The sequence below is a fragment of the Dendropsophus ebraccatus genome, chromosome 4, assembly GCF_027789765.1.
Source record: "Dendropsophus ebraccatus isolate aDenEbr1 chromosome 4, aDenEbr1.pat, whole genome shotgun sequence".
NCBI classification, from domain to species: Eukaryota; Metazoa; Chordata; class Amphibia; order Anura; family Hylidae; genus Dendropsophus; species Dendropsophus ebraccatus.
Genome location: NC_091457.1, coordinates 29871886 through 29897286, shown reverse-complemented (window position 1 = coordinate 29897286; position 25401 = coordinate 29871886). Strand labels below are relative to the sequence as shown.

The following is a 25401-nucleotide window of genomic DNA, read 5'->3' as shown; positions in this document are numbered from 1 at the left end:
GTAGAGAATACAGTGTGCTGCGTGGTGTTACATGTAGAGAATACAGGGTGTTTTCTAAGCAGTCTTGTCAAGAACACATACTATAAATCATCCCTTTTAAAGGGTTTTCCACCTTGCAAACTTAGCTTAATGGGAACTGAGACAACTTAAAGCGTAACTGTCATTTCAGGGTCATTTTTCAGAAAACATTAAATATCAACAGTACAAGCGATTTTAAGAAACTCTGTAATAGGTTTTATGTACTAAAAAAAGTTTCCTTCTGAACTGAAAAAGCAATCTCCCAGCCTCCCCCCTCACATCAAATGAAGCAGGATTTCTGTCTCCATTATGTGGCAATGGAGAGGGGAGGGGCTGTTAGGAGTGACTGAGCACGGAGCAGTCCTGCACAGCACAACACCCTGCAATCTTCTCTCAGTAAGTTCATAGATAAGCACTGACCTTTCTGACACCTGAATTTAGCGTTTTAAGTGCCCAGAGAGTCTACAAACAGCTGACCTTCATGTCACCTCTTCCTGCTCCCTCATCTCCCTCAGCCCCTCCCCTCTTCATAGGCTTACAATGGAGAGGGCAGAGCCAGTCTTCACTGGCTTCTCTGTAATGAAGACGTGTTTGCCTGATAATGCACAGATAAGAAGTCAGTGGGGGAGGCTGGGAGATTGCTTCTTGAGTACAGAAGGAGGCTTTTTTGGCTGATGAAACCTATTACAGAGTTTCTTAAAATCGCTTATACTACTGATTTCTGCAATAAAAAAAACATGACAGTTAAGCTTTAAGGCTGGGTTCACACTACGTATATTTCAGTCAGTATTGTGGTCTTCATATTGCAACCAAAACAAGGAGTGGATTGAAAACACAGAAAGGCTCTGTCCACACAATGTTGAAATTGAGTGGATGGCCGCCATATAACAGTAAATAATTGCCATTATTTCAATACAACAGCCGTTGTTTTAAAATAACAGCAAATATTTGCCATTAAATGGCAGCCATCCACTCAATTTCAACATTGTGTGAACAGAGCCTTTCTGTGTTTTCAATCCACTCCTGGTTTTGGTTGCAATATGAGGACCACAATACTGACTGAAATATAAGTAGTGTGAACCCAGCCTAATGCTGTACTTGGCTATGTCTACCAGCTCCCATAGGGAATAAATGTAGCGGTGGTGCACCAATGCTCAATTCCTTCCCTACGGGAGCTACTAGGGATAGCCGAGTAAAGTATTTGGCTATTGCTGGCAGCTCCCATAGAGAGGGACTGTAATAATGGTCATGCATATGCACCAATGGTCCATTGTAACAGGAGACTCTTTTTTTCTCTCCTCGCCCCATGACTGCACCCCTGGAGAGGTCCACATCCTACTCCCATTGGACAGGAAACAGGATACAGGAACCCTGGATCTTTAAAAGAGCAAACGTCCACTCCAACACCAGTATCTGTTTCCTGTTCCTATGGGAGCAGGAGCTGGGGTGGTTGTTCCACCTCTCCTTGGATCTAAAGGACTGGGGGTCTCACCGGACTGTACTGCTGATGTCCGGATCCCGGTTGCATCAGTCTCTTGTTATGGAGCCGCTGCCTAGTCTGGTCCGACCCACGCAATTCCTAAAGAGGGTCCCCGTGGCTCCCTGGCTCCTCCGGGCGTATAGTGCGTCACGCCGCAGTATGTCTGGAGGTGGGAACAGCTGCAGGCAGTGTTCGGCAGCTTCCGGGGGCCGCCGGCCTTACCAGGTGTCAGCAGGCTGATTGAGCACGGGAGAGTGTGTCCGCTCCAGTGTGTTGAGGGGGCGGGGCCAGCCAGTCAACATCAAGCGCCGGATTTAAAAGGAAAAGGCGATAGATGAATGGTGAGTGCTGTGTATTAGCGTTTTCAAACGCGCGTGTGTAGCATTCTCCCCGGAATAGTTCTTGCTTGCCTCTACCCGAGATCGGCATCTTCACTGACACTCCAGAGGTGAAGTAAAGTTATCATGGAGTCTCATGGTGCATTTACACTGACAGATTTATCTGACAGATCTTTGAAGCCAAAACCAGGAGCAGACTATAAACAGGGATCAGATCATAAAGGAAAGACTGGGATCTATCCTCTTTTTAAATCCATTCCTGGCTTTGGCCTCCAAAATCTGTCAGATAAATCTTTCTGAGTAAACGCACCCTCAGAGCGCTGGATTATCTATATCTATGGTATGCAGGGTAAGAGGGTTTTTACCCTATCCACTATGATTATTTCTATGAATTTATCTCTGATTTCCCTCATTCATGTCTTTTTTTTTTTAGGAGGATGTCCCTAGGAAATCTAAATCTAAGAGTAACTATTGCCCTGTATGTACAAAATGTCTGAGCAGCTCCTACACTAAAACTCTTTGTGGGGAATGCATGAATAGGGTTCTGGAGGACCAGGGCCCTTCCTTCATGCGTAACATGAGAGGCTTAATTAGGAAAGAATTAAGGGTAGGTGTTTTGTTTTGTTCCCCTCTTCCTTCTAATACTAGACAATTTTTAATAGTGGTTTGCATAATATTGTTTTTTAGGCCTATTTGCCCTCTCAGACTCAAATAACAGCACCGGTGGTTCCTACTGCTATTTCTCCTGCTAAAGAGGCTGGTCCCAGTACAGCAATTTTTGTGCCACCACTTCCCTCTGTTAAGGAAGTTATTGAGGAGGAGGTTCTGTCTGGGCTGGAAGAGCCAGGAGAAGTAGCTGTGGCAGAGTTGGAAATTTTAAGAGAGTGACTCTACCAGACTTCTCATACCTACTGACTATGTTGAGTCCCTCATCAAGGCTGTCAGACAGACTATGTACATAAGAGGAGGTTCCTGAGACTAAGTCCATCCAGGACATCATGTTTGAGGGATTGGCCCCTAAAAAGCGTTTAGTCTTCCCTGTGCACCATAACATTAAAACTATTATAAGTCATGAGTGGGCTCATCCTGACAGGAAGTATTTTCTGCCCAGGACTATAAGTGTTCATCCTGTGTTTTTCACTGTGCCTATAGAGGTGTTGTGATGAAGGGTTACATACACTACCATTCAAAAGTTTGGGGTCACCCAATTTTGTGTTTTCCATGAAAAGTCACACTTATTCACCACCATACGTTGTGAAATGAATAGAAAATAGAGTCAAGACATTGACAAGGTTAGAAATAATGATTTGTTTTTGAAATAACATTGTTTTTACATCAAACTTTGCTTTCGTCAAAGAATCCACCTTTTGCAATTAAAGCATTGCACACCTTTGGCATTCTAGCTATTAATCTGTTGAGGTAAGCTGGAGAAATTGCACCCCATGCTTCTAGAAGCAGCTCCCACAAGTTGGATTGGTTGGATGGGCACGTCTGGCGTACCATATGGTCAAGCTGCTCCCACAACAGCTCAATGGGGTTCAGATCTGGTGACTGCGCTGGCAACTCCATTACCGATAGAATACCAGCTGCCTGCTTCTGCTGTAAATAGTTCTTGCACAATTTGGAGGTGTGTTTAGGGTCATTGTCCTGTTGTAGGATGAAATTGGCTCCAATCAAGCGCTGTCCACTGGGTATGGCATGGCGTTGCAAAATTGAGTGATAGCCTTCCTTATTCAGAATCCCTTTTACCCTGCACAAATCTCCCACCTTACCAGCACCAAAGCAACCCCAGACCATCACATTACCTCCACCATGCTTAACAGATGGCGTCAGGCATTCTTCCAGCATCTTTTCATTTGTTCTGCGTCTCACAAACGTTCTTCTTTGTGATCCAAACACCTCAAACTTGGATTCATCCGTCCACAACACTTTTTTCCAGTCTTCCTCTGTCCAATGTCTGTGTTCTTAATCCTCTCTTAATCTTTTTCTTTCACTGGCCAGTCTCAGATATGGCTTTTTCTTTGCCACTCTGCCCTGAAGCCCAAAATCCCGCAGCCGCCTCTTCACTGTAGATGTTGACACTGGTGTTTTGCAGGTACTATTTAATGAAGATGCCAGTTGGGGAACTGTGAGACGTCTGTTTCTCAAACTAGAGACTCTAATGTGCTTATCTTCTTGCTTAGTTGTGCAACGTGGCCTCCCACTTCTTTTTCTACTCTGGTTAGAGCCGGTTTGTGCTGTCCTCTGAAGGGAGTAGTACACACCGTTGTAGGAAATCTTCAATTTCTTAGCAATTTCTCGCATGGAATAGCCTTCATTTCTAAGAACAAGAATAGACTGTCAAGTTTCAGATGAAAGTTCTCTTTTTCTGGCCATTTTGAGCGTTTAATTTACCCCACAAATGTGATGCTCCAGAAACACAATCTGCTCAAAGGAAGGTCAGTTTTGTAGCTTCTGTAACGAGCTAGACTGTTTTCAGATGTGTGAACATGATAGCACAAGGGTTTTCTAATCATCAATTAGCCTTCTGAGCCAATGAGCAAACACATTGTACCATTAGAACACTGGAGTGATAGTTGCTGGAAATGGGCCTCTATACACCTATGTAGATATTGCATCAAAAACCAGACATTTGCAGCTCGAATAGTCATTTACCACATTAGCAATGTATAGAGTGTATTTGTTTAAAGTTAGGACTAGTTTAAAGTTATCTTCATTGAAAAGAACAGTGCTTTTCCTTAAAAAATAAGGACATTTCAATGTGACCCCAAACTTTTGAACAGTAGTGTACATAATGTGTTTTAATCCCTATGTTTTCCTTTCAGTTCAAAAGAAAATACCCTTTTAGCCAGGAGGATGCGGGATCCTGGGATGGCGCATCCTCCTGCGCTGCCATTCGAGGACTCTTAAAGGGAACCATTCACCCCGTGGCCCCCGGCAGAAACTGACATACAGTGACATAAAGGTCAATATACTTACCACATCGCTCCCGGTCCCGTCCCGGATCCCGTTGTTGACACGGAGAAATCGCCGATTCTTCTTCTCCCGCCCATTATGGTAATGAGCTGAGATGAGTCCAACGTCCATAGGAAACGACGGACGAGTCCAACTTATTCATGAGGTCCTCTTCTCGTCGCCGCCCATCCACGCCTCCTGGAACTTGATTGACGTCTTCAGTCTTCAGTCTTCTGACGAATTCCCGCGCAGGCGCCGTTGCGATGGTCTCATCACCTCTCTGCGCCTGCGCGGTAAACAGGATACGTGTTCGAGGCAATCGGCGCACGCGCAGTAAGCAGTGAAGCTGCGGAGCGGCTTCAATTGTGAACTGCGCATGCGCCGAAAACGACTGTCACGGCGCCTGCGCGGGATCCGGCGAGAAGAAAGAAGACGAGGAGGAAGAGGACCCGGCGTCAATCAAGAGTCGGAGGCGGGGAGAAGGCTGGACTTCGGACCCGGCGGCGCTCATTACCATAATGGGCGCGAGAAGAAGAATCGCCGATTTCTCCGTGTCAACAACGGGATTCGGGACGGGACCGGGAGCGATGTGGTAAGTATATTGACCTTTATGTCACTGTATGTCAGTTTCTGCCTGGGGCCAGGGGGTGAATGGTTCCCTTTAAGGATCCAATGGATAGGCGGGCTGAGGTCTACCTAAGAAAAAATTGGGAAGCCTCCACCTCAGCCTTTAAGACATTCATTGCCGCTACCTCTGTAGCCAGGTCACTTGGACTCTGTATGGGTGAACTTAAAGAACTTATAAGGAACGGGACGGAACATCCTTCCATCCTTTGAGACTATTGAAAATGCTGTCTCCTTTGTTTCCGAAGCTTCCGCAGATGCCCTGAGGTTGTCCGCCCGTTCTGCGTCTCAATCCAATTCAATTCAGAGAACAAAGAATGGAAAGGAGATGTGGCTCAAAGAATGGAACGGAGATGTGACTTCCAAGGCTAAATTATGTGCGGTTCCCTGCAAGGGCAACTTTCTATTCGGTTCGGTCCTTGATACAGTTCTAGAAAAAGGGTAGAGGTAGGAAGATTCAGCGAGGTGGTGCAGCTAATAGAAAGGAGTGGAGGCCCCCCTAAGTCCAAGGTGTTTATCTTCTTAGGGTCCGATAGCAGTAAAAAACCAACCCAATGACAGGGGGGTTCCTGTGGGAGGGCGTTTTGTTTTTTTTGTGTCAGAGTGGATAAATATTTCCAATAGTTCTTTTGTTTTGGACACAATAAAGCACGGTTTAAAAATTTCCTTTTTGTCCTCCCCAGGGGAAATATTTGTTGTTACTAATCTGTCCAGTGACCCTGAGAAACATGATGCACTTACTCTTGAAGTTCACTCTTTTTTAAAGAAAAGAGTATTGATTCCAGTGCCAGAGGTAGAACAGGGTAGATGATTTTATTCTACTTTGTTTTTGGTTAGGAAACCTAATGGTTCTTTCAAAACCATCATTAACCTGAAACCACTCAATAAGGTACTTTCCTATGAGAGATGGAATCTGATTCTTCCGCCATACTGAATATCTCTGAAGGTTCCTTTATGGCCACATTGGATTTGAGAGACGCTTACTACCACATTCCCATTCATCCAGAACATCAAAAATTCTTGAGGGTGGCAGTCTTCATGGAAGACTCTGTATGTCATTTCCAGTATTGCATCTTACCTTTTGGTATCTCGCAAGCGCCAAGAGTCTTCACCAAGGTTATGGCCGAAGTAATGTTACGTATTAGAGAGAAAAAGATCATAACAGTCCCTTATCTGGATGACTTTCTTATTGGTAATAACTCTGTCCAATCCCTCCACTCTGACATACAGATTGCACAGGACAATTTTTCCAAGCTAGGATGGGAAGTGAACGAAGAGAAATCAAACAAAGTTCCCTCTCAGTCCTGTAAATTTTTGGGTATTTGCCTGGATTCCCGAATCAAAAAGTCCTAAGTCTCAACACCTTATTGAACATCCCGGCACCACGATAAGGGGAGCCATGTCCTTTCTCGTTCTCTTCACCTCCTGTATCCCAGCCGTCCCATGGGCCCAGTACCATAGCAGAGTCTCAGGTTTTGACAGAGTGGGATGGCACCTCAAATACCTTAGATACCTCTTTTATTCTATCCCCGCAGAGCATCAGATCTCTTTCCTGGTGGGTAGAAGAAAACCATCTTCTCAGAGGTCTTCCATGGAACCCACAAGATACCATCACGCTTACCACGGAAGCCAGTCCACAAGGTTGGGGAGCCCACACCGACTTTCTAATCTTCCAAGGTCGGTGGAACCAGAAAGAAGCGTAAGATTCTCAGAACGCCAGAGAATTGAGGGCAGTACTGCAGTCTTTATTCCAGGCTCTTCTGGTGCTAAAAGGCAAGGATGTCAGGATTTTGACAGACAACAACACGGTGGTGGCCTTCATCAACCACCAAGGAGGTACAAGGTCTCAGGACCTAATGAGAATATCGCATTACATATTCAGACTGGCAGAATAACACTTTCAATCACTGACTGCTCTACATCTAAAGGGGTCACACAACATCGAAGCAGACTTCTTGAGCCGACATCATCTCAATCAGGGCGAATGGGAACTAGGCCAGAAAGTCTTCGCCCAGATCTGTCTCCTCTGGGGGACTCCTCAGATAGACTTGTTTGCCACACTAACAAACATAAAGGTTTGCAGGTTTTTTTCACTTTGCCCGGCAGACAAACCATTAGCTCTGGATGCCCTGGCACAACCATGGAACGATTGCTTGCTGTACGCGTTCCCTCCAATCAGGCTTCTTCCGAGGGTCATCAGGAAAATTCGTCAGGACAGAGCACATGTCATTCTTATTGCGCCATTCTGGCCAAGAAGGGTATGGCTTTCCTTTCTACGGAAGATGTCAACATCAGACCCTTGGGTATTACCGGAGAGACCGGAGTGGAATTTGAGAGGCAGTTGTTAATAGAAAGAGGACTTTCCCAGCAGGTTATTACCACTATACTAGCCAGCCGAAAGAGGGTGACATCGGACATTATAGAACATGGAGAACCTTCTGCCGCTTTGTTAATCACCCCATAAACGTTATGGCTCACCCGGAGATACCTCTAGTACTAGACGTTCTACAAGAGGGTCTTAATAAACATCTGAGACCTAGTACCCTCAAAGTACAAATTTCAGCACTTATTGCTCTATATGACTGCAAAATAGCGGATCACCATGGATTAAGAGGTTCATGAAAGCCACTGCCAGATTACATCCTACCCTCAAATGCAGACTTCCTCCGTGGGATCTAAATCTAGTTTTATCCAGCCTAACTGTATCCACGTTTGAACCCATGACTGATTGTAATATCAAGTTCCTGTCCTGGAAGTTGGCCTTCTTACTCTCCATCACCTCAGCCAGAAGAGTAGGAGAAATCAGGGCTCTCTCTATTCAGTCACCTTACATGACAGTCAGGGAAGATAGAGTCATACTATCTCCTGACCCCGCTTTTCTCCCTAAAGTAGTCTCAGACTTTCACAGGTCCCAGGAGGTCCTCCTACCATCCTTTTGTGAGAATCCCTCTAATGACAGAGAGGCTAACTTCCATACCTTAGATGTAAAAAGAATCATATTACATTACTTAAGTGTTACAGAACAGTGGAGGTCATGTAATAACTTGCTAGTGTCTTTCCAGGAGAAGAATAAAGGTAAAGCCGCCACTTCACAAACTATAGCCAGATGGGTTAAACAGGCCATCTCAGAATCCTATAGAGTTAAAGGCCAGGAGTTTCCCCTGGGGTTTGGAGCACACTCTACAAGAGCTATGGCCACTTCCTGGGTGGAGAGATCATCGGTGTCCATTGAGCAGTAGAACTGCAGTCCCTCCCTAGGCGGGGCCCTATACGTAGTCTAGTCTCCAGGGGTGCCATCATGGGGCGAGGAGAGAATACCAAAATTACTAACTGGTAATTTCTTTTCTTCGAGCCCAGGACGGCACCCCGCCTAATACCCGCCCTATGTAAATATGTATATATAGGAGATAGTTTAGTTTTCTATAGAAGTGATATAGATAAATAATTTCACTGTTAAAATGTACCTAACTTACCTAAGTAATTTTATGTTTTTTTCTTTTGTGTGTTTATCTGAGCTTCGCTCCTAGGTCCTTGCTAAAGACTGGTGTTGGAGGGGGCGTTTGCTCTTTTAAAGATCCAGGGTTCCTGTATCCTGTTTCCTGTCCAATGGGAGTAGGAGGTGGAACTCTCCAGGGGTGCCGTCATGGGCTTGAAGAAAAGAAATTACTGGTTAGTAATTTTAGTTTTCCGAACATATGTCCCCAATAGATTTTTTTTTTTTTACCTGACTTAAAAGGACTTTCTGAATGAAAGGAGCAGTAGGGAGGCAAGTACAAAAATACAATTGTCAAAATGGTTTTCTTTAACATTGCACAATCTGCTGATGTAGCTCCTAAATGCAGCAAACAAAGCTCCGACACAGCTCCCCTACCATACCAGTGGTCTGGTCAGCTGTAAGGGGGAGAGCTGTAAATTCGTCATCTGGGAGGTGCCAGGGCCATGACTAGTCAGATAGGCCACCCTCTGTTTCTCAATCATCCTCGCAGAGAGCCGTGACTAGTCCCAGCCTGGGATATCTCTCAGATGACTGGTTCATGGCTCTCCCTCTGTCTCCAGTGCCGGAATAAAAGATGTTTTCCACTAACTACACTTACAGCTGAACACAGCTCTGTTGGAGCTGTGTTTGTTGCATCTGGGAGCTATATCAGCATAATCATGCCGATTAGTTCCCTTTAATCATGTAAGTCATGCTATAGATGAGACAATTGCCAATAGGTCCAAAGTGTAACCAAAGATAGGAGGAAGGAGGCTGGATAGGAGTCTGGGAGGGGAGGAAAGAGAAAGACGAGAAAAATGAAAAAAAAAAAAAAAAAAGGGGGGGGCAAGGGGAAGTGAAATGGGATATGGTAATAGGGCAGAAGGCATCTACACGGAGCTAGTAGGTTCTTGTATTCAGTGTATTCAGTAAACTGATCCCAGTAGTACCACATTCAGAAGAAGTGGGCAGACTGGTATTATAGCTGGGCTGTAAGGTCTTCCATTTTCTTCATATACTTCACCTTCCGTAGTAGACACATGGTAATAGGAGCGGGATCTGGACACCAGCACAAGGTGTTGACTAAGTGACGGAGAACGGAGTGACAATAGGCCTTGAGTGGAATGTTGGAGATGTGTAGGAGGAAACATGCCAAAGTAAAAGGCAACATGTAGTGTAAGAAGGTAGAGGGTCCCCAATAGAAATCATATATTGCGCAGGGTACATTTCTCTAAATTATTTCAGTCTATATTTTCCTATAGCTAATAAATAGGTATGCTGATACATACACAAACCCTGTGTATGCCAAAAAGACAACGGAGTCACGGCACTTTACAGCACGCTCATGGTTGTCAAGAGAAACAGTGACACCTACAGGAATAAATAAACAAAAATTAAGTACTGATGAAAGGGTGCATATGGCCAAGTTATAGTGCGTTTACACAGAGAGATTTATCTGACAGATTTTTTAAGCCAAAGCCAGGGATGGATTTGAAAAGGGGAGAAATCTCAGTCTTTCCTTTATGACCTGCACCCTGTTTATAGTCTGTTCCTGGCTTTGGCTGCATAGATCTGTCAGATAAATCACTCTGTGTAAACGCACCATTAGACTTACAGCCTGCACTTTTCCTAATAAAATGCATTGCTAAAGTTTGCTGCGTATAAATTGATATAGTAACATGTTGAAACGCATATTACAAAATGGAGTCTGCTAAAGTTTGCATACCTTACAAAAGAAACCCGTAGTCGGCAGGATTCGAACCTGCGCGGGGAAACCCCAATGGATTTCAAGTCCATCGCCTTAACCACTCGGCCACGACTACTACATACAGAACCCTACAATAGCAACCCAATTTACCTGTCCAGGTAATACCCTTCACCTGTAATCATGTAAAATCAGCTCACAGAAATTCTGAAATGTGTTTTTCTTCTTTTATTCACATGAAAGTAACACGTACAAATATACATAAGGGTGTACTCAACCTATGCATAAAATAGTATTGGATACATACTGTACAAATAAGCTTTTTTACTGTAAACATAATGTCATTACATATACTGTTCACATAAATAATGCTGCTATATAACATTCACATGGCCAAAATTTGATGCGAGCAGCTCCTAATTTATAAAACTGCTATACTATCTACATATAGTAATATAATAGCTTTACCAACTGCACACATAAATTATTTCCCCCTTCCTAATAATCAGGGGTGTTGAACTCAGGCCCTCCAGCTGTTGCAAAACTACAGTTCCTATCATGCCTGGACAGCCAAAGCGTTAGCGGTCCAGGCACGATGGGAATTGTAATTTTGCAACAGCTGGAGTTTGACACCTGTGCTATAAATAATCATGTCACATAGTACACATAAAAGTCACTATATAAGAACCAAACAATGCCTTCATACGCCCTTCCCTGTCTCTTTTCCTCTCTTTCCCATGTCCCTTTGCACCCGTCACCAGCCTGTTATGCTTATGCATCATCTTTGTTTTTCTTGACGACTTTATTATTAATCTATTTTTATAAAGTCATTACGTTCTTTTCTGTTGAATGTGTACAAAATAAAACTGTATAAAAATCTAGTGAACATATGCAAAGGCATCTAATTAAACAGCTAGAACAAAGTTATTTCTGATGGAGTAATCTTTCCTCAAGATAGATATGTATGTTCTAGAGCAGTGTTCACCAACCTTTAACACCTGGTCAAGTCCACTATGACTACTTCTTCCAGCCACAATTCATCTCTTCCGCACCTGCCGGACAAACATCTTAGCCATTACACTTTTCTAGGAACTTCATTTCCCCCCACCCCCACATATATGGATATCCCCTTTGGAGTGCAGGAAATGTAGGAGTGGGAGGTGTCACACCAGGAAGACATCACTCTAGCAGTCGCAGTGATATGACGCAAACGCGCCTACTGGAATGCTCCCACTCCTCCATTTCCTGTACTTCAATGTTCAGCCTGATCACCCCTCACTGCATCGGCATTACAGTGAGCGGTATGGAGCATTAAAGCTAGGATGACATCCCTAGAAGCTGCGCAGCTGCAGCTTGTAAGGATGCCGCGACACACTGGTTGGGAATTGCTGTCTTAGAGCATTAAAGGGCTTGTTCACTAAATTTTTTTTTTCTTTCAAATCAACTGCTGCTAGAAAATGGCAGATATTTGCAATTTACTTCTACTACTTATTAAAAAAAAATTCAAGTCTTCCAGTACTTATCAGCTGCAGTATATCCTGCAGGAAGTGTTATTCTTTCCAGCATGGAGAGCAGGAGAGATGTTCTATGGTGATGGCAAGGCTCGGACTGGGCCACAGGGGGACCCTGACCTGGAGTGGACCCCCTTCTGCCCCAACTGTCAAAATTCCTGCTGCAGGCCAGTGGGATAAAAGTGTGTGTATATTGTGCATGTGTGTAACTGTATGTTTGTGTTGTGTATAAGCAGGGCCGGATTAAGGTTGGTGGAGACTCCCACTCCCCCCCCCCCCCCCAAAAAAAAAAAAGAAAAAGAAAAAGAAAACAATATCGCAAACTATACAGATGTCAGCTTACTGTAGGCGACTTAGCACAGACTCCTCCTTGCTCCTGGCTGTGTGGCTCAGCATCCTCCTCTGTTGTGCACGTGATGGTCACTAAAGGCTGCAGTACGGAGGAGGATGCAAAGCCCTAGAGACAGGAGGGGAAGGGGTGAGTATCAGGGTGGGTTCTCACATTGTGTTTGTGTTAATAATGCAATGTGAGAACCCAGCACTTTCTGTGCGCTCTTAGCTACTGTGTTAGTACAAAGCCTATGATAAGGCTCAATCAGCCATCAGTCGCACATCACTATTAAACGCAGCGATGCACGGCCGGTGGACAATGATTTTTGAACATGCGGAAAGACATTGATCAGTTATTGGGGGGGATTTTGCTAGGGAGAAGCAGTGTGGGTATTATGGCTTAGAGAAATATAGCCTAACCTTTATTTTTTTTAAACTCGGGCTACCATTACCCAATAGTTTTCTAAAAAATACAAAAGAAATGTCATCCAGTGACTCACAGGTGACGTCTTCTTTGATCTGAGGCGTCACTTTCTGTTTCCTCTCCATCCGGCTCAGGCCTCCATGATGATTTCTTGACCTGCCAGACAAAAAAACTCAGGCTCCACACTTTTACAACAACCTCCTTCCCTTTTTCCAACCCATAAGGTCCCAAACAGTAGTAATTCCACTTTTTGGTGTGATTTCCAAGTGAGTAGGTATGTGGGCCACCCCCTGTATGTCCCCTGCTGTGCCCCAAATAGTTATAAAGTCCCTATGTCCCCATATAGTAATATAGTCCCCTGCTATGTCCACATATAGTAATAATGTCTCTGCTGTATACCCCATATAGTAATAATGCTTCCTGCTGTGCCCTATATAGTTATAATGCCTCCTGCTGTGTCCCCATATAGTACTATTACCCCCTGCGGTGCCCTCCATATAGTAATAATGTCCCCTGCTGTGCCCTCCATACAGTAATGTCCCCTGCTGTACCCCCATATAGTAATGTCCCCTGCTGTACCCCCATATAGTAATGTTCCCTGCTGTACCCCCATATAGTAATGTTCCCTGCTGTGCCCCCATATAGTAATGTTCCCTGCTGTGCCCCCATATAGTAATAATGCCCCTGGTGGCTGTAGTCAACCCCTAGTGGTGTCCTGGTAGCTGTAATTACCCTCCCCCCATCCCCAGTGGTGTCCTGGTAGCTGTAGTTCTCCCCCCCCCCCCATCCCCAGTGGTGTCCTGGTAGCTGTACTTACCCTCCCCCCCCATCCCCAGTGGTGTCCTGGTAGCTGTAGCCCCCCCCCCCCCAGTGATATGCTGGTAGCTGTAGTTAACCCCCGTGGTGTCCTGGTAGCTGTAGTTATTCTCCCCCCCCCCCCATCCCCAGTGGTGTCCTGGTAGCTAATTATATGCTACGTGTGAACATAGCCTAATGCATTATAAAAAAGGACAAATTTGGTTAGCTCTCCTAGAACACCAAACACACCAAAAAAAAACCCACAAAAATGCAACAGCTCACCGCAATGGCAAGATACAGACCCACTACAGACATGAAAATAGTTAAAAAAGTGATTATTATGAAACTTATGCAGTGGGAACATAGCCTAAAAGAGTTTATAATGCCCTTTTTATACATTGCGCTGCCCCACCGCAGCAACTGATTAGCTGAGCGGACATCAGGATGCTGGGAGCCCCCGAAGCAAGCTGGAGCGCAGACCAGTAATGTACAACCGGGCCGCTGCGGGTTGAGGGAGCCGACGTTTCTACACGTATGTAAACCTATTCACTATGATAGTTAAAAGTTCCACAGCGGATTTCGCTGCAAACTCACAGCAAGAAATCCGCTGCGGATCAGTCGAACCCACCCTCAATCTGGAAGTTCGGGTGTCCATGGATAAGAACACACAATGAGGCCGTAATGCGTGTGACCCCCCCCCCCCCCCATTCTGATCCAATGGGGTCGTACGCATTTTAGTCTCATTGAATGTCCATAGCCATGGAGACCTCTAGATTACCACAGTGGGGTTTATGCAGGTCGGACTTGATGGAATCTTGTCTTTTTTCAGCCTTATCACTACGTTACTGTAAACAGCGCTGGTAACATGGAAGCTGAGCGGTGATGGGTTTCTATGGGCAACAGTGACAGTTTCAATAAATAAAGCTTGTTGTTGTCGTCTTGGTCCACAGCAACCAATCAGAGCTCAGCTCTCAAATTGTACTTTGCTAAATTAAACCTGCAATCTGATTGGTTGTTATAAGCATAAGGTAAGTTTACAAACTGCTTACAATGTCCCATCAGAGGTATGTGTGGAGATCAGGATGTAGTCGTATACAACTACAACTCCCATCATCCCCTGGAGACCGGCGCTAATCTCTGCAGCCATTGTACCATAGTTAGGCGGCAGCTGCTGTGTCCTCGCCCTCTGCTGATACTACATCAGCTCCCCTGGTGTATATAGCAGCGGCCGCGTCGTGATTCACTATGACGTTCACTATTCTCATTGTTACCTAATGCAGCTGCGTCATTACGGGGTTATGAGGTACGGGCCCGTTACCGAACACACGTCACTGCGAACTCCTGCGCCACAAACACACAGCTAAAGCCTGAGTTCCCGCCTTTACGATTCCGTCATAGACGCAGAACTAAGACCGTGAGGTAAGTGCGGAATGGCGATAACCGGCGCTCGTTGTCAGCTAATCCAGCAGCGTCTTTACCTGCGGTTGTTACTCACGCACACGTCAGTCATTGGAACTCCTGCCCCATAGACTAACAGCTAAAGCCTGAGTTCTGCGTTCACAAGAGCTTCACAGGCGCAGAAGTTAGACCGTGAGGTAAGGACGGGGCGGTGATAACCGTGAGGGCAGTTCCCGCCAATTAATCTTTTGCTGACGTCACAGGCGGGGAGCAGCGTGCAGCCCTATGTGCGATCAGTGAGCCTTTCTCCTGTAGGTGTCAGGATGGCCGAGTGGTCTAAGGCGCCAGACTCAAGAGGTATCTCTTCCCTAGCTGGGTGTTCTGGTCTCCGAATGGAGGCGTGGGTTCAAATCCCACTTCTGACACATCCTTTTTTTTATTTTATAAATGAATGTATTTTACTGTTTTAGAATAAAAACATATTTTTTCTCTTATTATTGTCCCTAAACCTGATCACTGATAAAATGTTTAACCCTTTACTGTAGTCATTCTAAAACTATATGTACAGTGTCTATGTTATGTTAAGCCAGTGCAAGTTGTTGTAGGAATATGTGTTTTTTTCTTGCTAGTACATAGTTTTTTTCTGTATTTTAAAAGTGTATAAAAGAACTTGTAAAGTTATCCCTCATACAGATGATAGGGGATAAGCTGATCTGTGAGGGGGCCAACCACTGGGACCACCACTCTCCAGAATGGAGCACAGCTGGAAGCCCCTTAAGAATAAATGGAGCGCTGGCTGTGCACTGCTGCTCTCCCCGCGCTGAAGAATGAACATGTTCATTCTTCAGCGCGGAGAGACGCTGTGAGAACAGCAGCACGCGCCTCCCATAGACTCCCATTATGAGAGGGAGGCTAACGGCATTCCGCTGCGGAATTCCGCTAGTTTTGCCACGTGTGAACGGGGCCTAAAATAGCTAAAGGCTGCATGTCTTGCATTTGTTGCATTTGTACTACAAACTTAGAAAGCAAGACATGGCCACACACCCATATGGTATACGTTGATCTGGCTTACCACTTCACGGTCACCTGATTCATGTGGGCCCTTGACTTAAATGGTGTGACTTCAGGCGGCAGCCACCATCCCTTTAACACCAATGCCCAAAGGAGGCTTGGACAAGGGTCCAGCAACTTTAAGGGTATAAACACACACACACACACACCGTACACGCAGAGTATTTACTGCTGTGATACGCAGCAAATACGCAACAAATACGCAGCAGATTAGATCTAAATAACTCAACACTGCATCAAAACTGCACCATCAAATCTGCTGCGTATACGGTGGGTGTGTTTGTACCCTAAGGCTGCCAGACAACCCAAGAGACACTGCAGAAACAATGGCTTTCACACAGCTTAAAGGGGTTATCCAGTGTTACAAAAACATCGCCACTTTTGCACCACTCTTGTCTCCAGATTGGGTGGGGTTTGAGTGGCCATGTTTTTGTAGCGCTGGATAACCCCTTTAATAATCTGTTTGCACTGTTGTGGGGCTGTGTGGCAGCCATTGCTGCTGTGGCACTGTGTCTGTGAGACAGGGGGGTTGGTCTGGCAGCAGTGGGGTTGCTGGACTTCTACGACGCCATTTTAAGTTAAGCATCCACATTTTTCTGAGAAACACTAGATCATGTATACCATGTGGACGTTCAGCCATGTACTTGTGTTAAATGTTACATTAGCCTGGGAAACCCCTTTAAACTATTCAGGGTATAAACCCACACACCGTATACGCAGCATATTTACTGCTGCGATACGCATCAAATACGCAACAAATACGCAGTAGATTAGATCTAAATAACTGAACACAGCATCAAATCTAAACCATCAAATCTGCTGCGTATTTGTTGCGTATCTGCTGCGTATACGGTGTGTGGGTTTGTACCCTCAGTCTGAATCCTCACATTAAGGGTACAAACACACACACACCATATACGCAGCAGATACCCAGCATATTTGATGGTGCAGATCTGATGCTGTGTTCAGTTATTTAGATCTAATCTGCTGCGTATTTGCTGCGTATCACAGCAGTAAATACGCTGCGTATACGGTGTGTGTGTTTATACCCTATCTAAACCCATTCAGCACTCATGAAATAAGTCAGTACATGTCTGAGCATACTCTTAGGGCCCTTTTACACAGAACGATTATCTGACAGATTATCTGCCAAAGATTTGAAGCCAAAACCAGGAACAGACTATAAACAGAGATCAGGTCATAGAGGAAAGCCTGAGATTTCTCCTCTTTTCAAATCCAGTCCTGGCCTTGGCTTCAAATCTTTGGCTGATAATCTGTCAGATAATCTTTCTGTGTAAAAGGGCCCTTAGGGCAGTGAGGCATGTGACTTGTTACACCTGTCCAGCCACTAGGATACAATCAAACATTGCTCTTTAGACATAGACAAAATGGCTCGATAACATATACAATAGTAAAAGCTGACATGTGAAGGGTAGCCATAGGCCTCTAGTTATCTGACCAAGGATGGGCAGTGGGCACCACCTGAAAAACAGTGGTCCGGAGTCGCCTTTTTATACTTTTCTGTAGTCAGAGCCTTTTAAAAGGAAAATGAATCACTGGACAACCACTTAGAATAAGACCCATATGGCACTCATCTTCTCACTGTATCACGAGGATAGAGTTTTGTCTATGTGCCAGCTTTGAAGATTGGGTGGCAGCATAACTGACAGATTAACATAGGACAGGGGTCTCTCAAAGACTAATGGTGCGTTTACACAGAGAGATTTATCTGACAGATTTTTGAAGCCAAAGCCAGGAACAGACTATAAACAGGGTGCAGGTCATAAAGGAAAGACTGAGATTCCCTGTCTTTTCAAGTCCATTCCTGACTTTGGCTTCCAAAATTGGTCAGATAAATCTGCCTCTGCACCATTAAACTGGAGAGCCCCTGCTTACCAACTATTTCCACTGCACTTCATATCTACTTTGGACCCCTGTTTGTGCAAACACTTTAAAATTTGGGGGGCAAAGCACAGTAAAAGACACAGATTTGTAAACCAAACAAGTCTTGCTCAATCATTTCCAACTTTTTTATGCCAAAAAATGACCCCCCCCAACCCCCCCCCCCCCCCACACACACACACAATAGTTATGAGTTATCCTACAGATCTGTGATGCAAGGCTATGTTCACACCCAGTATTTTTGTCCGTCTTTTGGTCAGTATTTTTTCACCCAAAATTAGGAGTGGAACTGACAGGGCATAATTGTAATGGAAAGATTTCCACAATTTCTGTGTTAAAAAAATATTGACTAAAAGACTGACGGAAACACTTTGTGTGAACACAGCCTAGTAGTTGGAACATAATGATAACTTGTGCTAGTTTATCTTTGCTCTAACACTATGTGACACAGCATTTATAGACAACATTCCACCTGTAGAACCAGTTGTCAGGATGGCCGAGCGGTCTAAGGCGCCAGACTCAAGATAGTATCTTCCCTCATGGGTGTTCTGGTCTCCGAATGGAGGCGTGGGTTCAAATCCCACTTCTGACACATCCTTTTTAACTATGTAGATTTGTTTCACCACCTTGGCTCACCTGGGTGTTATGTAAGCCATGCTGTGTGTACCTTGGCACTTGATTGCAATGTCACATGAATGGTAACATTAAATTTTTTATGTTTTTTTTAAAGTGCCGGCAGGGACACTGTCCTCTTTTGAAGCGATTGGTCAATGGAACTCCTGGAAGCATTATAGACAGCTTTGCAAGTAAATTATAATGCTGTCTATGGCACTTCCAGAATTTTCAACGACCACTCACTTTAGTAGAGTAAAATGTCCCTGTTGGCATTTTGACAATGTCGCTAAAAATAACTTTTGACATGTCATCACACATGTTAAAAGTTATTGATCACAATAGGTCTCACTGCTGAGACCCACTCTGATCAAAAGATATAGCTGGGGAGAGATTGCAGCAGAGATGGCCCCTCATTCCATCAGTTTTTTCTCATAGTTGAGAATATTGACTGATTGTGTGGCTGGCCGGGCAGTGCATCGTACTCCTGCAATGTTTTCCCAGCTATATCTTCTGATTAAATCGGGTATCGACAGTAAGTCATGCTGGAATCAATAACTTTTGACGTGTTAACGACTTACAAGTACACTAAAAACCACTTAAAGTGACACTGTCACCCCCTTTGTGCATTCTGACATCTCTACACAGGTGTAAAGGGTAAATTTAACGCTTTTCATACCTTATTTCATATCATACATCATGGTGCTTGTTCAAGTAAAAAGTGTCCTTTTATCAACTGCAGATTGTAATAAGTGGGTGTGGCCTCGCGGCATTAGCGCCACTTAGCGCCGCCCACAACGGCGCCGTTGGCCTTTAGGCCAGCCTGTTCCAATGATGCAAACAACCTCCAACTCCAGACTACACGGATTATGGGGCGCAGGTCCAACTTGAGATCGAGGCACAGTGAGTAATAAAAATATATTTTATTGTGGAGACTCAACGCGTTTCGGAACCGCACCGGTTCCTTTCTCAAGAGTCATGATACTGATAAAACAGAACAGGAGTGCTGTTCTGTTTTATCAGTATCATGACTCTTGAGAAAGGAACCGGTGCGGTTCCGAAACGCGTTGAGTCTCCACAATAAAATATATTTTTATTACTCACTGTGCCTCGATCTCAAGTTGGACCTGCGCCCCATAATCCGTGTAGTCTGGAGTTGGAGGTTGTTTGCATCATTGTTTCCTGTTGGATATCGGGAGTGTCTGCGGTCCTTGATATATACGCTGCAGAGTGTTGTGCCTCCCTTTGCACAACCACATCAGGTGAGGGTTGCCGTGCACCCCTATCCCTTTTTCACCTTGCCCTTCTGATCCTCGCCATGGAGCGCTGTCGCCCTTTGTTTTTTCTACAGCCTGTTCCAATGGCTGGCAAAGGGGTGGGGCCAACTGTGGTATTGTGGGCGGGGCTAAGTGTCGTGAGGCCCCACCCACTTAACTTAATCTGCAGTTGATAAAAGATGACTTTCTACTTGAACAAGCACCATGACTTATGATATAAAATAAGGTATGAAAACTGAAAAATTTACCCTTTACACCTGTGTAGAGATGTCAGAATGCACAAAGGGGGTGACAGTGTCACTTTAAAGAGGATGTACCATCAGGTACATCCTCTTTAATATGACCCATGGATAGAATGGCGCCGTCAAGGGGAAGCCATCCGTTTTTTGAACTGCAGCCTGGTTCCCATGTAGGGCGCCATTCTAACCACAGGTGCTAGGCCGGCCTGCTCCAGTGGGCGGAATCCCCCGCCCCTCTATGGCACAGCTCCATTAATTCTAATGGAGTCGCGTCATAGAGGGGAGGGAATTCCCTCCCACTGGGGGGCGGGTTAGCCTGTCTCCTGTGCTTCAGCCCTGGCCCGTTACCCATGAATTGAGCGGCCCCGTACACGGGAACCGGGCCGTGGTTTAAAAAATGGACCTGATGGTACATCCTCTTTAAAGCGAATGTACCACTAGGTACATCTCTAAGGGTTTTCTACATTAAGATACCAGCGCTGGCGTGGGGATACCAGTGGCGCAGTCCTTTTTTTGAACAAGTGCCCGATTTCCGTGCATGGCGCTGGTCTATTCCCACGCACTGGCTGGACATGAAGCACTGGGGGCAGATCTCCACTGACGATCTTCACTGACGATTTCCACTTTCATGTGTAAAGCCACTCCATTGATTCTAATGGAGCAGCATTACAGACGAGAGGGGGTTCATGCCCGGCTGGTGCTCAAGAATACACTGGCACCGTTCGCAGGAACCAGGTGGCGGTTCAAAAAAAAGGACCTCGCCACTGCCAAGTTTGCATTTTGGGTGACCGTTGCATCGTTCTGTTTCAGGGTACAGGTTGCAATCTTCTGTCTGTCGTCGTCCCTACACTGACAAGTTTTAGGGTAGCTTCACACGTACCGACTCGCAGCGTTAATAACGCTGCGAGTCGGCTAGGTCCTGGCAGATCACTTTCACTACATAAACACAGCAGTCTGAACGACCGCTGCATGAATCTAATTCTGCCGGCCGCTTAACCCCTTCAGCTGCCGCCCGGCTCCCGCTCTGTATACATTACCTGTCCTCGCTGCACGGGTCCCGGCGTCCTGCTCTCCCGCCCGGCCAATCAGTGTGTTGCCCTGCCGCAGGACCCCGTGCAGCGAGGACAGGTAATGTATACAGAGCGGGAGACGGGCGGCAGCTAAAGGGGTTAAGCGGCCGGCAGAATTACATACACGCAGCGGTCGTTCAGTCCGCTGTGTTTATGTAGTGAAAGTGATCTGCCAGGACCTAGCCGACTCGCAGCGTTATTAATGCTGCGAGTCGGTACGTGTGAAGCTACCCTTAGGCTATATTCACACACAGTATTATTGCTCAGTATTTTGGTCAGTATTTTGCAACCAAAACCAGGAGTGGAGTGAAAAAATCTGTGTTTTTAATCCACTCCTGGTTTTGGTTGCAATATGAGGACCAAAATACTGAGCAAAAATACTGTGTGTGAACATAGCATAAAGGTGTATGTGCAAATGTTTGCTGCCGGGGGATCTGGGACAGCTGTCCTGGATTCTGTTAGAGAATGCTTTATGGCGTGCATGTTTTTTTTTTTTTTTATTATTAAATTAGAGAACCTGAAGTGTATGATTTGAGAGCCTTTTTCTATGTTTAGTGTTAGAAACTTTCCAAAATATGTAACAAATATTAGTCATGTGAACACACCCCTAGAGGTACATCACATAACCTTGCAACTCACTGAAGACTTCAACATGTGAGGTTCCATGGTGTAATGGTTAGCACTCTGGACTCTGAATCCAGCGATCCGAGTTCAAATCTCGGTGGGACCTTAAGTTTTCTAATTTTATCTTAAAGCCACTTTGCTACTAGTATATTCTCCCACCCCATCCTTACCCAAATGTGAACATTGTAACAAGAGGTTTAATAGCTCTACTTGTGATTTGTTGTTGTCGCACTAGACTTAATGCATCCATGCTGACTCCATAGTTTTCAAAAGGAGTGTCAACTTCTTGATATATCTTTAACTCTGTAAATATGCCTTCCTGTCAATTAAGTCTGGTTAGTTTTTTTTTTTTTTCCCAACTACTATTATTCCACTCATATTTCTCGTTTCAAGAGGAAGTATAGAGATATAAAAAGTAAATTAAAATCAATGCCTCCCCGTCGGGGAATCGAACCCCGGTCTCCCGCGTGACAGGCGGGGATACTTACCACTATACTAACGAGGATTGGCACATGCAAGCTTCGAGTTTCACAGTAGGAGAGATTACTGCCGACATCATAGTATTGGAACCACCCCCTCTGGATCCTCCTCCTCCTCTTTGTGCTTTTCATGGCAGCTAACAGCTGTACATGTACAAGAGGTAGTGTGGGTAAAACAGCCATGGGTGAAGCATTCTTACAGCCAATCCTCGTTAGTATAGTGGTAAGTATCCCCGCCTGTCACGCGGGAGACCGGGGTTCGATTCCCCGACGGGGAGGCCAATTGTTTTTTTTTTTCCTTTTCCCCTTATATTTGTATGAATGAATATAAAGTAACACTTTTTCTTATATAGTTATACAAACATTTATTGGATATCTTACATAATAAAAGCCTCCACACATAACACGTAAAACAGCCATCTTATGCCTAACAAACAATTTAACATTGGTACTTTTTTTCCCCCGTTACATAGAATTCAATAGGAAATTGGTGCAAAGCTTTTTTTTTTACCATAAAAAAAAGTACAAACTTATTTAGAGGCCACTTTTCTATGCCTTTCTATGCATTTTTGGCACTTTGTAAGCAAGTGTAAAATTGCAAGCACCTGATTTAAAAACAACACAATACACTGAAAAATGCAAAACAAAAAAAAAAGATCTGTAAAACAACCCCCAAAATGCTCTTAAACCAAGTTACTCTCAAACCAAGGTACCACTGTATATACAGTATGTGTGATATTAAACTATCCACTTCTTTTGGATGTGCTGTCTCCTCATGTATTTTTGGATTGGACTACCAACCTTGGGCCAGGTTTGGTGAGACGAGCACCTACCTATACAATATACTTCTTAAAGCGACTCTGTACCCACAATCTTAGACTACCCCCCCCCCCCCCACCCCAAACCACTTGTACCTTTGGATAGCTGCTTTTAATACAAGATCTGTCCTGGGGTCCGTTCGGCAGGTGATGCAGCTATTGCCCTAAAAAACTACTTTTAAACTTGCAGCCAGGGCTGTGGAGTCGGTAAGCCGCAGCTCCGACTCAAGACTCCCGCTCCTTCTTAAATGGCCAGTCATATACAAGGGGAGTTATTTATCACACTGGCTCAGCAGCTTCTCCCTAATGTTCTAAATGATCCTGGGGCGACTTCTAAGTGAATGAGCAAAGATATAAAGCAGATTCTCCTGTGTATGTGCAGTGGATGCAGCTAGTCTTCAGCCTCCATGTCCTGAACTACTCACAACTTAACTAGATGGAGCAGGTGGTCTTTTCCTGCTGACAATCTTCTATGTTTCTAACTAAATATTCACCATACACACAGAAACACTGCTAACAATGCCAGATACCTGTAATATAGAGGTCAGCCATAGTGATATAAAGGTGGGTCACACATATTGATGAAGAAGGGTCACTGTGGGGGCACGCCATAGCGCGCGCACACACACACACAGCCTGCTGCAGCCATAGCATACCCACACACAGCCTGCTGCAGCCATAGCATACCCACACACAGCCTGCTGCAGCCATAGCATACACACACAGCCTCCTGCAGCCATAGCATACACACACACACAGCCTGCTGCAGCCACAGCATACACACACACAGCCTGCTGCAGCCATAGCATACACACACACAGCCTGCTGCAGCCATAGCGCACACACACACACACACACAGCCTGCTGCAGCAATAGAACACGGAAGAAAAACACGACATTGAGGACAGAGGTTACTGCTACTCTACTTATGTCTTCTCCTCCTCCTCTATATTACACAGGATATCTTCATATTACACTGCTGCTTATATACAGTCATCCAGCATCCAGGAAGTGAACAGCACAGATATCCCCAACCCAATGGACTCTTCCAGCTCAGAAACAAACTGCCAAATAGTGACCGACAACTTTTCGTCGACCACCCTTATCTAATAGGGCAGGTGTCCTATTAGAATGTTGCTCATAATATATATTGATGAGCAAAACTTAAAAAAATTAATATCAAAACTCAATTTTAAATTGTTCTTAGATTTTTTTTAAAGCTGGAGTCGAAGTGGGTACATTTTCTCCGACAAAACTAGCTCGAACTCCACAGCCCTGCTTACAGCCCCGTGCCAAACGGGAGTATCTGTGCCCTAACTTTGCACCACCCCTTCGTCCCTCCTCCCTACCCTCTTCATCATTAGGAATGCCACTGGAACATTTTCTCCATGCTGAACATTGCACAGGTGTCGTAACAATCCAGCCCATGTGCCGGGCTGCCACAGGTGGGGAATAGTAGGCAAACTGCCTGGAGCATTCCTAATGATGAGGAGGAGGGGGGAGTAGGGAGCCAGCCTAATGCATACACAATCTCGGCCACATCTGTTGGGCACGGGGCTGCCAGTTTAAAAGTAGTTTTTTAGGACAATAACTGCATCACCTGCCGAACGGACCCCCAGGACAGATCTTGGATTAAAAGCAGCTATCCGAAGGCCAAGAGGTTTTTTTTTTTGGGGGGGGGGGGGGTCGGGCGGAGGGGTCTGCGAGCATGCGAATCGGTGCAGTGGGGGCACAGGGACAGGTAAGTATAGATTCTTTATCATTTTATCATGTTACCACACCCTTCTGCACTGGATTTTACTTTGGTTATACTTTACAGTTCACAGATACAGTCTTCCCTGACTGGAGTCATTTACTTTCCATGGGAGACATCTTTAGGCTTCACATTTCTTTAGCTCCTTAGATAGCTTTCCCCAAATATTGTGTCCCAAATGGGAATAATGCCCCCTTGGTGTCTTGCACAGTAAAGTGGGTAGGGAAGTGCCCCACCCCCTGTAGGTAATTACCCCCATTAGGTAGGTCCCTACAATAGCTAGTCTTTTTCTTTAGTTAGATGCCATCTGGAGGTAGTTTCCGCAATTAAGTGGGTCCCCTGTATATAGGCAAGTCCCCCCATAAGCCAGGTTCTCCGTAGATAAGTCTCCCGATTAGCCAGGTCTCCTTGTAGGTAGCATGGTGGTAGCCAGGTCCTCTCATGTAGCTATCAGCCCCAGTAGCCACTACCCAACCTCACAACTCCCAGCACTCGGCAGG

The 25401-nt window shown here is 45.1% G+C and overlaps 6 non-coding genes across 6 annotated transcripts; 4 read left to right on the top strand and 2 right to left on the bottom strand.

Moving 5' to 3' along the window:
* Positions 1-10631: 10631 nt before the first annotated feature.
* TRNAS-UGA (transfer RNA serine (anticodon UGA)) lies at positions 10632-10713 on the bottom strand. Its single transcript has one exon. It is a non-coding gene; the product is annotated as a tRNA-Ser (tRNA).
* Positions 10714-15373: 4660 nt separating this feature from the next.
* Positions 15374-15481, top strand: TRNAL-CAA (transfer RNA leucine (anticodon CAA)). The gene is made up of 2 exons: positions 15374-15411; positions 15436-15481. It is a non-coding gene; the product is annotated as a tRNA-Leu (tRNA).
* Positions 15482-18515: 3034 nt separating this feature from the next.
* On the top strand, positions 18516-18621 carry TRNAL-CAA (transfer RNA leucine (anticodon CAA)). Its single transcript has 2 exons — positions 18516-18553; positions 18576-18621. It is a non-coding gene; the product is annotated as a tRNA-Leu (tRNA).
* A 3264-nt stretch (positions 18622-21885) lies between these two features.
* Positions 21886-21957, top strand: TRNAQ-CUG (transfer RNA glutamine (anticodon CUG)). The gene has a single exon. It is a non-coding gene; the product is annotated as a tRNA-Gln (tRNA).
* Positions 21958-22284: 327 nt separating this feature from the next.
* On the bottom strand, positions 22285-22356 carry TRNAD-GUC (transfer RNA aspartic acid (anticodon GUC)). Its single transcript has one exon. It is a non-coding gene; the product is annotated as a tRNA-Asp (tRNA).
* A 180-nt stretch (positions 22357-22536) lies between these two features.
* TRNAD-GUC (transfer RNA aspartic acid (anticodon GUC)) lies at positions 22537-22608 on the top strand. Its single transcript has one exon. It is a non-coding gene; the product is annotated as a tRNA-Asp (tRNA).
* Positions 22609-25401: the final 2793 nt, after the last annotated feature.